The sequence below is a fragment of the Silene latifolia genome, chromosome Y (assembly GCF_048544455.1).
Source record: "Silene latifolia isolate original U9 population chromosome Y, ASM4854445v1, whole genome shotgun sequence".
Lineage (NCBI taxonomy): Eukaryota > Viridiplantae > Streptophyta > Magnoliopsida > Caryophyllales > Caryophyllaceae > Silene > Silene latifolia.
Window position 1 is genome coordinate 76,479,508 of NC_133538.1, and position 12,492 is coordinate 76,491,999.

Consider the following 12,492-nt stretch of genomic DNA (forward strand, 5'->3'; position numbering starts at 1 on the left):
AGATTATAGCCTCTCTCGACACTTACTTCATACACTACCAACTACCATCCACAATCATATTATCCATTAGAAAATCCAATATCAAGACACTCATAAACATCAAACAGAATGTTACATTCTACCATCCTTAAAAAGGAACTTCGTCCTCGAAGTTTACTCACACTCATAAACATCATCATCCAAATGTCAACACTATCGAAATATTCTCCCATTCCTAAACATCGAATTAATACAAGTACGGTCATGACCTTTAACAAAATAAATAACAACAGAAAACCATCATTTATTCTCCATTAAGACTCAAACTTCCAAAACTACTACAACCATCAAACGCTCTTTGCCGCATCCTACTGCTCTTAAGATAAATGTTACGTCCTCATAACTCACTAGTACTAAATCTTTAGCTATACCTTCTCATTATCCTCATCCCCAGCACATGTCAAAGATAACCACTGATGTGACCATAATTAGAGCATATTTAGTCCCCGAATTAGCCTTGTTCTAATGCTTTTTAGTGCATATTTGGGTCATTTATTGTCTTTAGTTCTTTGTTTTGCATATTCTTTGAGGTTTTGTGTCCTTGGTAGGAAAGGAGTGCAAACCTTGCATTTTCATGGCAAAACGAGACTAAATTGATTGAATTCAATGACCAAGCATCAAGGAGAGACAAGATTAGAAGGCCTTTGTACATACTATAGTAGATGGGCAATGATGAGAAAAGATCCTTGCATCCCCGAGGAAATCCCCAAGGATTTTATGAAGAAAAGGGAAGAAAAGAAGAAGAAATGTGACTGTCCAGCAATCCGTGCGGATTGTCCTGAAGACGCCCGTCCTCCACCTTCACAATCCGTGCGTCTTCACTACAAGACACCCGGGCAGAAACCCCAGAAGACGCCCGTCTTCTCCCCAAGACGCCCGGGCAGAGACTCTCAAATCCGGCCGTCCCGAGCCTAAGACGCACAGATTGTGAAGGTGGAGGACAACTTCGTTTCTTCAAGCTTCAAGAAAGATGCCCATCTTTCCTTAAGTAGGGACTTAATCGCCATTTAAGCCCTTAGTTAACCCTAATTCCTACACCTAATCCCCACTATAAATACCCCATTAGTCTAATTAGAAGAGCATGTTCTTCTTAGCAATCTCTAGTATAGTTAATATCAATCAAATCTCTCTTTAATTTTGGAATCAACAATTAATCAAGTTTTAATACAAGTTTTATTTCCTTAATCTCTCTTTTGTTCATCCTTTATTTTGGGTAATTGAAGATTATTTTTGTTATTATTGGGAGATTGACAACCTTTCAATCAAGCATCAAGTACTTCTTTTATTCTTTGCTTTATTATTGGAATCATTAGTAGGTATAATTCTCTTCATCCCTTTTTAATTATTACTAATTACTTTCATTTATTCATCATGTTTCACTTTATTGGTATGATTGACAACCTTGCTAGCATGTTCAACATGATAATGAGTGAGTAGTTCCATAGCTAGGGTTAATGGGTAATTAGGGGAAACCAACATGGGGAATGATTCATGCTTAAATTAATATGCTTTCATGGTTTATTTGCTTGCTTGTTATGATCTCAACTCATGCACATGTTATGTTTGATGAAATGCGAGCCTATGAATCTTTGCATTTTTTACCCATCACCTATCTTTTCAATGAGACTTGTAAGACATAAATAAACTCGAGTCTCATTAGACCATGCATGTTGTTGAGTAGGGAAGACTAAGTCGACTTGTAGGTGTTGTACAATCTAATCGATTCGGCTCCGGGACCCAAACTTTCCTAGGATTGTAAGATATAACCCAACTCAATCCATCACAACAATAATTGCTTGCTTATAATTTGAGAACATGTTTGTATGATCAATTCCCATGAATCCTCTATGACCCCATGATACCCTAGTGCTTTTTATCAATTGTTTACAACCCTTTTTAATTCATCTTGCTTGTTTACTTTTATTGCTATTTAGTTTAGTGACCTTCTACATCAACCCAAATTGTGACACCCCTAAGACACCACTAGTTGCAATAGAAATCTCATCTCAATTCCCGTCCCTTGGGATCCGACCTTTACTTGCCTCTTTACTAATTGTAGAGTTGTTTGTGAAGCTATAAATTGTGTTTTGGTCTAGGTGCTCCTAACGACAAGTTACCGAAAAGATTTTAGTCCGACCAAAAATGGCGCCGTTGCCGGGGACGGTGTTAACTTGATTTAGATTTTCTTATATTGTTATTAGTTGTGTGTTTCTTTGCCTTGGGGAAGTAAAACTCCTCAAGGTTTCTTCTAATTGTTTTCGAGTTGTTTGATATTTTGCATGTCTAGAAGGTCACAAGGTGATTTGTTACCTTTTGATCGTGAAATTGAAAGAACTTTGACAACCAATAGAAGACTTGCTAGGAAAAAGTTGAGAGGTATTGGTGAGGTTGTAGATATTCAACCAACTATTGAGTTCATCAACCCTTTTGCAAGAGAAGGTGAGGAGAACCCAACACAAAATACAACACAAAATCAACCCACAATGCCTAAGTTTTCATCACATTCCGTACCCACCGAGGAGAACCTACCCAATGGTACTCCTACACCACAATATCTAACCGGAAATTTTATTGCCAAATCCGCATTTATCCAATTATTCGAAAGAAGCCAATTTGGGGGGATGCCTAGTGAAGACCCTCACTCTCGTATGGAGGCTTTTTGCGATTATTGTGATGCGATTTCTCAAACCGGTGTAACTCAAGACCAAATTCGATGGGTCTTATTTCCTTTTTCTCGAATTGGCACCGCGAAACAATGGTCGAAAGGCCTTGATAAGGCCACTCTCGGAATTGATTCTTGGAAAAAGTTGGCTCTAGCTTTCTACAAAAAGTTCTATCCACCGGAAAAGACTAACATGATAAGAGCTCAAATTACGGGTTTTAAGAAATGGGATGAAAAATCTTTGTATGAAGCTTGGGAGCGGTTCAAAGGAATTTGTCGCTCATGTTCTCACCATGGACTTAGCGAGTGGTTCTTGGTACAACAATTTTAGAACGGTCTATATGAAGATTCAAGGAACATTCTCAACATGGGATCAAATGGAATGTTCACCGAAGTTGACGAAAATCAAACTTGGAACGAAATTGAGGAAACGGCGGTCCATAACTCACAATATAGTAGACCTCGCAAGGCTACTAGAGGAGGAAAGCATGAAGTGGACTCCGTTACTCAATTGGGTGCTCAACTTAGTGCTCACATTGATACCATCAATTTGAAGTTTGAAAAGGCTATGGCTAGACTTGAAGAAGCCTCAAAATCACCAAAACATCATGTTAATGCCATGACGACATCTTCATCAATCCCAAGTGGGATATGTGAGAATTGTGGAACTTTGGGACATGACCCAAGTGAGAGTGGTACCCCTTATTCCAACTATTACAATGAAGACACCAAATTCCATTCAAATCTCTCACACAAAAGCCAAATTGTTCAAAACCCTCAAACAACATACACCCCACCTCCCATGAGAAACAAAAATCAAAGACCCTTTTACAACCAAAACCAAGGTTACCAAAATCAATCTCCATACAATCAACAAAATGACCAAGGTTTTGATGTTCAAAAAGCGGTCCTTCAAATGCAAAAGAATCAACAAGAATTTTTCACTCAAATGCAAAAGGATAGTCAAGCAAAGGAAACCACCATCAACAACATCCTAGCTCACACCAAAATATTGGAATCCCAATTGACTCAACTAGCATCTCAAACTCACAAAGATAAAAGGGGCAATTACCACCTCAAAGTAATCCCCCAAGACATGAAACGGTTAGTGCCATTCACTTGAGAAGTGGTACAAGGTATGAAGCACCGAAGAAGCAAGTTGAGGATGAAGTTGTGGAAGCTAGTGATAAGGAAGAAATTGTGCAAAACTCCAGGGATGGAGAACCATCAAAAGAAGAAATCTCAACGAAAAATGAAGACAAGGTCAAGGAGAAAGAGCCCATTGTGATTAGACTTCCTTTTCCAAGTCGTCAAGCCAAGCCCAAATTTGATGACCAACTTGAAAAATTTATGGAAATTGTGAAGAATTTGGAAGTCTCAATTCCTTTCACGGAATTGATCAATCACGTGCCGGCCTATGCAAAATACATGAAAGACATCCTCACAAAGAAGAAGTCGATCCAGAAGCTTGAGACTATCGGCTTCACTAAGGTGAGTAGTGCAATACTTCAAGGGAGTTCACCTCCAAAACTCAAGGATCCGAGAAGCTTCTCAATACCGTGTACCATTGGCGACACCACGATCAACAAAGCCTTATGTGATCTAGGGGCTAGTGTGAGTGTTATGCCGTACTCGGTGAGTAAAAGGTTGGGGATGGGAGAGCTTAAATGCACCAATATCACACTCCAAATGGCCGATAGATCGACGAAGACACCATTAGGGATATGGGAAGATGTTCCCGTACGAATTGGGAAATTTTTCATCCCGGTGGACTTTGTCATTGTTGATATGGAAGAAGACCCCAACATTCCAATCATTCTAGGAAGACCTTTCTTACACACCGCGGGTGCGGTGATTGATGTGAAACATGGAGAGCTCACTCTAAAAGTGGGAGATGAGAGTATAACTTTCAATCTTGACAAGACCATTAGAGCTCCCCGTTTGCATGAACCATGTTTTATGATTGATCATTATAGCCGAAAGGATGATAGGAAGAAGTCGGAACTCCAATGGAAGAAGAAAATTGAAGATGCTCCATTCAAAGAGAAAGTGAATTATAACAAAGAGAGCTTGAAAAGCTCACCAAAGTCAAGCAATGAAGAAGATGGCCCCATTGGCCAAGACAAGATAATGGGAGAGTTGTCTCTATCAACTCAAGAGATCTTTAGTGATCAAGTAGATGAAGTTTGTGGTCTTTGGGATGATGAATTTGAAGGGATTCTCAATCCCTATATTGGTAATGTTATCGATCAAGACCGACAACAAGGGCAAAGATCTATTGAAGATCTTTATCATGACAATGAACAAGCTTTTGATTACTTCTTCAAGGTGTTGAGCAACATCAACAACACCTTGGACATGCCCCCATGACATCTCACTAAGGATGAGAGTTTGGTGGAGTCGTCCCTAAACCACCATTTGTAAATATTTCTAACTCCCTAACTCGCATTTTAATTCTTATATTGCATTTTTGTCATTTTTGGATTTTTGTGTCTTGATGAAGGTAATTATCATTTTTGAGAGAAGTAAGGGAGGGACTAATGATTTCAATTGATGTGTAGTGCTTTAGCTTAGTGTGGGGATAGCAATTGCCTAGGCTATCCATGCCTTAGTAGTGCCCTCACAATGAAGTACACGAGATTTTGAAGAATGAAAAATGACACGGGATATGCAAGTACACGGATGGAACTAAATCCGGGTAAAAGGGGCAGAATCCGAGCGTTTTCAAGAGAATCCGCCCGTCTTCAGGCAATCTGGGCGTCTTGGTCCGAATCCGCCCGTCCTTCATGAGCTAAATTTTTGAAATTTTGGGACTGTTAACGAATCCGGGCATCCTGAAAAAGAATCCGCCCGTCCTCAGAAAGACGCCCGTCCTTCAAGGGAAGCCGCCCGTCTTTTTGGCTGAGAAAAACAAGAAAAATACCTGAAAAGGAATCCGCCCATCTTCACTGAAAGACGCCCGTCCCGCAGCTGAACAATCCGAGCGTCTTTGCTCAAAGACGCCCGTCTTTAGGCGAGAATTTCCCAACCCAGAACAGATAGAATCCGAGCGTCCCGAAGGAAAGCCGCCCGTCTTCCCCCTGCATTTCAAAATTTTCGGGTCTTTTATAAACCCCCTCCCACATTCATTACTTCATTCCTTCATTCAAAACATTTCCCATAAAACCCAAAACTCAAAACCCTCATCCTCTCCATCACAAAAACAAGATTTCCTCAACCACATTCATCAAAATCAAATCAAAACTTCCTTCTAACAAAAATTAATCACTCCTCTTTCAACAAAAATCAAACCAAGCACAAAATCTTCAACCTTTGAGTCGATTTTTGAATTTATAAAGGCAAAGCCTTTCATCTTAAAATCGATTTGGGTACACTTGGAAATTGAAGATTTTCACTCTTTTCTTGGTTCAAGCATCAATGGCAAGGACAAAATTAGAAACAAAGGCACCAAAGGCAAAGGCACTCTCAACAAGACAAAAGAGTCTTCAAGCAAAGAAAGCCTCATTAGCTATGGTGGTAGCTAGCTCAAACTTGGAAGCGCAACAAGAACAACCTTCCTTGGAAGCAACAACATCTACTATTCCGGAAATTGCTCAACTTTCGAACTATCCGGAGGTAATTTTCATTTCCAAATCCCATAGGGAAAATTTTGCCAAGTTTGCTAGAAAATCCTTTCTATCCACCAAGTTTATTTCTGAAGTTGCCTTAGATAAGTTGGGTGTCCTCGAGCAAACTAGAGCCTTCTTTAAAGCCATGGGGTTGGAAAAATTGTTTGCAATAAAAGAATTGACATACCCCTCCCTTACCTTAGAATTGTTGAGTTCTTTGAAAATTACAAATGTAGAGACCATGGAAAACATCAAGTTCTGCCTAGCTAATGTTAGTAGGCGTATCTCCTTTGAGGAAATGAGAAAAGCTTTGGGTCTTGATGATTCACCTAATTATTTCAAGAATGTTGGCAAGTATGACCCCGCTCCTCTTTGGGAGGCGATTTTCGGAAGGAAATTTGAGAACTATCATGCTAGTCGCGCTCTATTAGTCCACCATCCGGGCATTAGAGTGTGGCACAAGGTCATAGGGAACACCATCATTTCAAGAAAATACACCAACCACTTTACCAAGATCGATTTTGTTCTTCTTGAGTCGGCCTTAAACATTGGAAGGGGATTCACCAAGCCTTTCAACTCTCTAAGGCTTTTGGTGGATAGATGGCTAAATGTTGATTGTGGAAAGCAAGGAGTTACCGTTATTGTAAATGGAGGTCTAGTCAATCTTTTGGCTAAATACTTTGATCCGAACTTCTACAAGGATAGCAAGTATGTGGCGAAAAAAGGTGGTCATCTCATTGATTTGGATACTATGATAAACAAATACAAGTGGGTCTCTCATAACCCTCTTGACACCAAGTATGGGTGGCTCACTAGTGAGGCTAGATCTTTTACTTTGCCTCCGAAGATTTGTCGTTTAAGTGTCCATCGGACCAACTATTTCCTTCCCCTCTCAAAAGAAGCCGAATACATTATCCGATAACAAAGGGATGAAATTGAAATGCCCTCCTCTTCCATTGTCACACCACCCTATCCTTTCAAGTACCAAGAGTTCAAACCCGAAGGTGTTGAAGCAAGCAAAGATTATATGACTCTTCTTATGCAAGAGATGCACAAGCAAGCTTTTAAGAATCGGGAAGATGCTTACTTAGCCCAATATCCACCCCTCCTTCATTTATCTAGGCAAGGACTCCTTGATACTTCATGTCCTTTGCCTAGTTGGGCGGATAGGGAAGTCTTTTTTCCGAGTGCATCTAGGGATGAGAGTCCGGGTGATGATGAGGTTGTCGGTGATGCGGTTGATGATAGCATTGATGAAGAGGCCAGTGAAGAAGAAGAAGAGGATGATGAACAAAGTTAACAAGAAATTGAAGAGGGAAGTGGTGATGAGTCCACTTCTATTGAGGAAGATGATGATAGTGATGATATGATGGAAGATTAGCAAGCTTTGGAGGCTCCTACCCTCTTGAGGTTTTTCTATTTCTCTCTTTGTTTTATTTATTTAGCTTGATCATGATTGAAGTAGTCCTAGCAACATAGAGGACTAACACCTCGACCCCATTGAGGTGTTCTTATTTTATTGTTCCCACTTTTGAAAATTCAAAATGACAAATTTAGTTTCATGCATTGCATCGTGTGTGCATGAACTACACCCAACCTTAGGACATTAGCAATAATGTCTAACTCGGTTTGGGGAAGTACATACATACACAACGGGAGGTAATCTAAATTATCCTCTCCGTCATAAACAAAAACCATGCATCATGTAGTGTAGATTAGTGTAGCTTGCATTTAGTGTAGAATTCATGCATCATGCTTGCATGATTTCCCATCATTTTGGCCATTGAGGACAATGCCCATATTAGTGTAGGGATGGGGAATTCTAACTTAACTTCTATTCAAAAATCCAAAAAAATTTAAAATTTCAAAAAACCATAAAAATTTGAAAAATTGAAAAACCAAAAACATGTTCATGTCCTTTGTAGTGTAGTCGTGTATATATTATTGTATATATTGTGTTTGTTTTACCCTTGTTCACATTGATCGACTACACCACATCCGAAACATGAGGATATTGAAAACCGCATGGTATGATCTTTCCAATCTCCATTTTCCTCTTTATGTTAATGACTATGCGGCTTTATTTTGATTGATGCGGTATAACAATGTGAACTTAGGACTTGCATTTAGTTTACATGTCATATTAGTTGGTAGAATCATTTGCATTAGGATGTTTATATGTTAGTTGCATCATGGCATGTAGTTGCATGTTAGAAAAATTTTGCGAAACCGTCTACTTGGGAAGCTTGACAAGTGTATATAGGCCCTAGTAGATACTTTTTCTTCTTAAGACTTTGCTTGTTAGAATACTTGTAAAACACCCTAGGATGTGTCATGCTAGTATCCTTTGACCCATGGTTTAAGGCCTAGTCAAGAGTACCTTGTGGTGTGATAACTCCTTGGCTACCGATTATTCCAAGGTGACCCTTGAAACCATGCATCCATCATCCATGTTCTACCACATTTTTTGTCATCAAAGGGAATGGGCACAAAAAGAAATCAATTTGAGTTCAATGAAATGAAAAGTGAAAGAAAGTTTGCAAAAAATGCATCAAATGAAAAGAGGAGCAAAAATAACACTCTTAAAGCTTCAAATATAAGCCACCCTCACTACATACGGGGTGACTTTGAAAATGTTCAAAAGAAATGCAAAGAAAAGTTGAAAGTTGTCAAGTGTTGAAATGCCAAAAATTATAAAGAAATGGCAAAATAAAGTGTTCTCAAATGTTATATGCCACGTGAAATTGGGGGGAAAAACAAAAGTGAAAGCAAACTCCCAAAGTGAAACTCAAATATCTATTGATCCCTTTATCCACCGTATCCATTTTTGTGCATGGTAAAGAGGGGACGACCCTTCTTCTTGTCTAGGCAAGAGGGGGAATTCCGCGATCCTCCAGTGTTTCTAACACCATAGGGAGTCTACTCTTGACAAAAGCATTTATCGTTTGAGGACAAAGGTACCCTAGCTTGACATAACTTGGAGGTGATTTATTGGTATCCTTCTTGGCTTAGTAGTTTAAAGAAATTGCATCTATGAAGGAGTGTGTACCCTTGAATTGCTTTCCTTGTAGATAATTTCCGCCACTTAGATGAGGAAAGTGGCTATTCTTTTGTAGATGCATCCATTATTTGTTTATGTGTGATTAATGTTTGGATGTGTCGCCATTTTGGCAAGACCCACCTTGCCCTGCAAGAAGGCATCCTACCTCATTGTTGTCTTGTTGTGAGTTGAAGGGGCGAAGTGAGACCCGCTAATTGTCTCATATCAGCTATGTTATTAGGTTAGTTTAAATAATGGTCCTAGTCTTTGTCACCTCTTTACACGGGACGAGCAAAGGTTCGGTTTGGGGATATTTGATGTGACCATAATTAGAGCATATTTAGTCCCCGAATTAGCCTTGTTCCCATGCTTTTTAGTGCATATTTGGGTCATTTATTGTCTTTAGTTCTTTGTTTTGCATATTCTTTGAGGTTTTGTGTCCTTGGTAGGAAAGGAGTGCAAACCTTGCATTTTCATGGCAAAACGAGGCTAAATTGATTGAATTCAATGACCATGCATCAAGGAGAGACAAGATTAGAAGGCCTTTGTACATACTATAGTAGATGGGCAATGATGAGAAAAGATCCTTGTATCCCCGAGGAAATCCCCAAGGATTTTATGAAGAAAAGGGAAGAAAAGAAGAAGAAATGTGACGGTCCAGCAATACGTGCGGATTGTCCTGAAGACGCCCGTCCTCCACCTTCACAATCCGTGCGTCTTCACTCCAAGACGTCCGTCCTCCACCTTCACAATCCGTGCGTCTTCACTCCAAGACGTCCGGGCAGCAACCCCAGAAGACGCCCGTCTTCTCCCCAAGGCGCCCGGGCAGAGACTCTCGAATCCGGCCGTCCCGAGCTTAAGACGCACAGATTCCAAGGCAGCACAACTTCCTTTTTTCAAGCTTCAAGAAAGATGCCCATCCTTCCAAAAATACCGGCGTTTCCTTAAGTAGGGACTTAATCGTCATTTAAGCCCTTAGTTAACCCTAATTCCTACACCTAATCCCCATTATAAATACCCCATTAGTCTAATTAGAAGAGCATGTTCTTCTTAACAATCTCTAGTATAGTTAATATCAATCAAATCTCTCTTTAATTTTGGAATCAACAATTAATCAAGTTTTAATACAAGGTTTATTTCCTTAATCTCTCTTTTGTTCATCCTTTATTTTGGGTAATTGAAGATTATTTGGGTTAGTATTGGGAGATTGACAACCTCTCAATCAAGCATCAAGTACTTCTTTTATTCTTTGCTTTATTATTGGAATCATTAGTAGATATAATTCTCTTAATTCCTTTTTAATTATTGCTAATTACTTTCATGTATTCGTCATGTTTCACTTTGTTGGTATGATTGACAACCTTGCTAGCATGTTCAACATGATAATGAGTGAGTAGTTCCATAGCTAGGGTTAATGGTAATTAGGGGAAACCAACATGGAGAATGATTCATGCTTAAATTAATATGCTTTCATGGTTTATTTGCTTGCTTGTTATGATCTCAACTCATGCACATGTTATGTTTGATGAAATGCGAGCCTATGAATCCTTGCATTTTTTACCCATCACCTATCTTTTCAATGAGACTTGTAAGACATAAACCAACTCGAGTCTCATTAGACCATGAATGTCGTTGAGTAGGGAAGACTAAGTCGACTTGTAGGTGTTGTACAGTCTAATCGATTCGGCTCCGGGACCCAAACTTTCCTAGGATTGTAAGATATAACCCACCTCAATCCATCACAACAATAATTGCTTGCTTATAATTTGAGAACATGTTTGTATGATCAATTCCCAAGAATCCCCTATGACCCCTTGATACCCTAGTGCTTTTTATCAATTGTTTACAAGCCTTTTTAATTCATCTTGCTTGTTTACTTTTATTTCTATTTAGTTTAGTGACCTTCGACATCAACCCAAATTGTGACACCCCTAAGACACCACTAGTTGCAATAGAAATCTCATCTCAATTCCCGTCCCTTGGGATCCGACCTTTACTTGCCTCTTTACTAATTGTAGAGTTGTTTGTGAAGCTATAAATTGTGTTTTGGTCTAGGTGCTCCTAACGACAAGTTACCGAAAATATTTTAGTCCGACCAAAAATGGCGCCGTTGCCGGGGACGGTGTTAACTTGATTTAGATTTTCTTATATTGTTATTAGTTGCGTCTTTCTTTGCCTTGGGGAAGTAAAACTCCTCAAGGTTTGTTCTAATTGTTTTCGAGTTGTTTGATATTTTGCATATCTAGAAGGTCACAAGGTGATTTGTTACCTTTTGATCGTGAAATTGAAAGAACTTTGACAACCAATAGAAGACTTGCTAGGAAAAATTTGAGAGGTATTGGTGAGGTTGTAGATATTCAACCAATATTGAGTTCATCAACCCTTTTGCAAGAGAAGGTGAGGAGAACCCAACACAAAATTCAACACAAAATCAACCCACAATGCCTAAGTTTTCATCACATTCCGTACCCACCGAGGAGAACCTAACCAATGGTACTCCCACACCACAACATCTAACCGGAAATTTTATTGGCAAATCCGCATTTATCCAATTAGTCGAAAGAAGCCAATTTGGGGGGATGCCTAGTGAAGACCCTCACTCTCATATGGAGGCTTTTTGCAATTATTGTGATGCGATTTCTCAAACCGGTGTAACTCAAGACCAAATTCGATAGGTCTTATTTCCTTTTTCTCTAATTGGCACCGCGAAACAATGGTTGAAGGGCCTTGATAAGGCCACTCTCGGAATTGATTCTTGGAAAAAGTTGGCTCTAGCTTTCTACAAAAAGTTCTATCCACCGGAAAAGACTAACATGCTAAGAGCTCAAATTACGGGTTTTAAGAAATGGGATGAAGAATCTTTGTATGAAGCTTGGGAGCGGTTCAAAGGAATTTGTCGCTCATGTTCTCACCATGGACTTAGCGAGTGGTTCTTGGTACAACAATTTTAGAACGGTCTATATGAAGATTCAAGGAACATTCTCATCATGGGATCAAATGGAATGTTCACCGAAGTTGACGACAATCAAACTTTGAACAAATTGAGGAAATGGCGGTCCATAACTCACAATATAGTAGACCTCGCAAGGCTACTAGAGGAGGAAAGCATGAAGTGGACTCCGTTACTCAATTGGGTGCTCAAC

The 12,492-nt window shown here is 39.4% G+C and overlaps 2 non-coding genes across 2 annotated transcripts; both read right to left on the reverse strand.

Annotated features, from left to right (window-relative positions):
- Positions 1 to 2,894: 2,894 nt before the first annotated feature.
- LOC141635680 (small nucleolar RNA R71) lies at positions 2,895 to 3,001 on the reverse strand. Its single transcript, XR_012540350.1, has one exon. It is a non-coding gene; the product is annotated as a small nucleolar RNA R71 (small nucleolar RNA).
- A 9,161-nt stretch (positions 3,002 to 12,162) lies between these two features.
- Positions 12,163 to 12,269, reverse strand: LOC141635117 (small nucleolar RNA R71). The gene has a single exon (XR_012539822.1). It is a non-coding gene; the product is annotated as a small nucleolar RNA R71 (small nucleolar RNA).
- Between the last annotated feature and the right edge of the window lie 223 nt (positions 12,270 to 12,492).